The 3,892-nt window shown below is 43.9% G+C and overlaps 1 non-coding gene across 1 annotated transcript; it reads left to right on the top strand.

Moving 5' to 3' along the window:
• Positions 1-1,640: 1,640 nt before the first annotated feature.
• Positions 1,641-1,712, top strand: TRNAP-UGG (transfer RNA proline (anticodon UGG)). Its single transcript has one exon. It is a non-coding gene; the product is annotated as a tRNA-Pro (tRNA).
• Positions 1,713-3,892: the final 2,180 nt, after the last annotated feature.

Here is a 3,892-nt window from a genome sequence, read left to right as displayed (position 1 = left end):
TCGGCAATTATCGTCGAGACGCCACTGCAGCTTCTCTGGCAGCGTATTATGCAAGTGTGCTCGCTATACAATTCAACAAAACGTTTCATCGACGGGAAAGAGTGCAGTGTTATATAAAAAAAAAAACGTGTTGTGTTCGTTTCCTTAAACCTTTTTTTAGATATGGCGTCGTTTTGGCACACAAGCAAGCTATTGGTATTCGTACCTCTTACTTCCCCAAACAGGTCTGTTTCAGCACGTTTTTCTGTATTTTTTGTCTCGCTTTGTACTGTGCCCCTTTATTGTTCCATTATTACTATGTAAGTTAATAGCTCGCATTATCGACACTGTCCTTTCACTACATTTATGACCTACAACCGACCTCCAGTTATTTTTCACCTTAGTATCTTTCTGAATGAAGATATATGGTGCACTGCGCGAAAACTGATTTGAGCATTATACCAAAGTTAAATAGCAGTCTCGAAAAACTATATCAAGCGTACCGCAGACTGGACATCGAAAATTTGACTCGGTATAGTGTTCTTGAATTTACGGCCTTTTTCTTGCCTTCCTGATACCTGTTTGCTTATTTCCACGGCTTTTTGAAAATTCAAAGATGGTCATTACACTAGTCTCACGGCTTCTATGCCGAAACGAATAACTTGCTCACACAGTAGCCTAGTGTCTATAAGTTTTCCTTGAGCACACTAATCCAGTTTTGTTCGTAGTAATATCCTATTATTTCCATCATGCCTTTTCTTCAGGCTTGTACACTGCCTTGTAACTTCTTTCAAGCCTTGTTCCCAGCTATTGCCATTTTTTCTTGGGAGTGAGATTTTGCCCGATTTATTGTGCTCCTAATGTCGGGGATCCCGCTAACATGTGTGGCTGTAGGGCATGGCTAATGTCGTGTCGCAAACATTAAACACAGGCAAAGGCGAGCATGTGCCCACACCAGCTCATTTACGCTCCCAAGGTAGTCATTATGATGCTGGAAGTAACAGCATTTTTCAAAAATTCCACAGTACACGGCTTTACGTAGATTACTTCTTAACTATCACAGCCGGCTTCACGAGCCCTCCTGCGCACCAGAGTAGGCCACTCATTCTGAATGATGTGGAGAAGTGCGGTCACCGGGCACGTTTCACAGTGGGCCCGAACCAAACAGCCAAATTATTTAACCTGGCATTGCCTGTACTTCCATGTAGATCCCTTCAACATTTTTCTGTCTGCCATCAGTGCAAGATTCTTGGGTGTTCAGAGCTTCACTGCGAAACAAGTAAAAAATATGTAATCACAAAATTAAAGTACGGGTCAGCCCGGGATTTGAACCCGGGACCTCTCACACCCAAAGCGAGAACTGCCCTTAGACCAACGGGCCGCCATGAGCTGATGCAATGAACGCGACGAGAATTCAAAACTCCATTTGTGCAAGCACAATTAATATTCCGGTTGCGATCCCTTATCTGCTGCGCCAAAATTGGAACAAAAAGCCACGCTAATTCTTGTCAGCGTGAAAAGTAGGTCACGCTCACAAGAATCAGGGTGTCTCCTTGCTCCCATATCGGCGCAGCAGGTGAGGGATCGCAACCGGAATATTAAGCGTTCTTGTGCATATGTTGTTTAAACTCACAGCCGCGCTCATTACATCAGCTCATAGCGGCCCGTTGGTCTAGGGGTATGATTCTCGCTTTGGGTGCGAGAGGTCCCGGGTTCAAATTCCGGACGGGCCCGAACGTTTCCTTTTTGGATACACACTTTTGCCTTGTTTCAAAGCGGAGCCCCGAGCAACCAAGCATCTTGTATTGATGGCAGACAGAAAAATGTTCAAGGGAGTTTTGCTATTTAGTTCGGGCCCACTGTGAAACGTGCCCGGTGACCGCACTCATCCACATCATTCAGGCCCACTCTGGTGCGCAGGAGGGCTCGTGAAGCCGGCTGTTATAGTTAAGAAGCAATCTACGTAAAGCCGTGTACTGTCGAATATTTGTGCTTACTTCCAACATCATAATGACTACCTTGGGAGCGTAAATAAGTTGGCTTGCGCACATGCTCGTCTTTTCCTGTGAAACTACCGCTGCTGTGAAGTTTTTACTAACCACCTATCACTAATTACATAACACGTCGCTAATTATCTTATATTGATTGTGTTATTACTAATTATCTATCCCTATTTACCGTATCACAAACTACCGATCATACGTATGCATCACTAAGTATTTTATGATTAATTGCTGCCACTAGTAATCACCATATTCATCATCTTTATATATATTATTATTATTATTGACTGCCATTAATGACCAATGACCCGTTATGACATCCCCAGCTGAAGACGTCACATCAGGAGGCACATTTTGATGACAGATTTCGCGGACACGGGAAGGGCCTAGGAAAAGCTTTCGCCTTAATAACAAGTGGCGACTGAAGGGATTAACTGCCATGAACCAGGTTCGAGCATGCCCGTGCGTGGGTGCCTCCCCTTTTATCTGGGTGCCCTCCTCTCTACTTCTTTTCTTCTTTTTTATTTAGCGTGAGGGATGTACACAGAATCGATGTACATAGCTCAGTAATCGGTCCTCATTTCGTTAGACAGCTGCTCACTTGCATTTCGCCGACATATGCGACAAATTCAGTTTTGCATTTGCAATGAAAAAAACAAAAAGAACTAGCTGGGCCCGCCCTGGATTTGAACCTCGGAACTCTCGCATACAAAGCGAGAATAAAGTCCCTACATCAACGGGCCGTTTTGTTTTTCGTTTGGTTTGCTACAAAGCTTTGACAGACATAAGAATGCATTGGTTGGTTGGTTGGTTGGTTTGTGGGGTTTAACGTCCCAAAGCAACTCAGGCTATGAGAGACGCCGTAGTGGAGGACTCCGGAAATTTCGACCACCTGGGGTTCTTTAACGTGCACTGACATCGCACAGCACACGGACGCCTTGCTTTTCGCCTCCACCGAAAAGCTGCCGCCGAGGCCGGGATTCGAGAGAAAAACAAAAGTAAAAGCCGCCCACGCCTACGAGTATGGCTCTGTCACCCTAAAATTCTCTAAGCGCAGCCATGGGCTCGGCAATGCGTGCGACGATCGCGCTTGGAAAGGGACGCTAGCGCAAGGACGCTTGACATTCAGACGGCGATTCCTTTCTCTTTGCGAGGCCGTAACCAGAGTCGGAACAAGCAACAAATGTTTATACTAGAGGCCTGTTCTCTATCTGATGGTCAGCTATTTGTTATTTCGTTAGTGCAACAAACCGCTGTACATCGTTTTAGAGATTTTATTTGTTTTATGAATATTCTTTGCATGCGCCTGGACTCGTATTGAGATACGATATCTTTTTCGGTGTATGATTTCCGCAGCAGTAGCGACAAATTACAAACGAGTTACAAACATAGGCTGTTGACGAAAGAATGGACTCCAGGAAGGTTACGTACAAGGTTGAGTGGGCTGCTTAAAATAGTGTTTACGTATTTATCTTTTCTCAAGTAAGCCTCATCAGCGTTTTGTCCTGAAAGTGCGCTCTCGTGAGGCAGTTCATTCATGCTTATTATTTTTATTATTACGTGTTCTCATTATTGATATCATTATTATAATGAGCTCTTATATTATTTTTTTTTTTTGTTCCTTCACTGCACTTGCACAAGCTGTTTTGCTCTTAGTGCTGTTTCTAAAGCTCTGTTTAAGTGAAAGCACCGCAAAAAATAAATACTGATCAAATCTTCATTATCGCAATTAAAACGACAGTGAGAGGAGGTCTATTTAGCCCACTGTTTTGAAAAAGAGGCGTATCCCAAGGGAGCAAAAAGCAGCGCACTTTGCTGCTCTGGGCTTCAATATGGCTTTTTCTATTGATTTCTTTGGCATATGAACCCAATCTAGACCTGACGACGATGATTGCAATTAAACGGCGCAA

The sequence above is a fragment of the Amblyomma maculatum genome, chromosome 2 (assembly GCF_055883805.1).
Source record: "Amblyomma maculatum isolate TAMU_Amacu chromosome 2, ASM5588380v1, whole genome shotgun sequence".
Taxonomy (NCBI): Eukaryota; Metazoa; Arthropoda; class Arachnida; order Ixodida; family Ixodidae; genus Amblyomma; species Amblyomma maculatum.
Note: the sequence above shows the minus strand (reverse complement) of the source record. Positions and strands in the feature narration are given on the sequence as shown.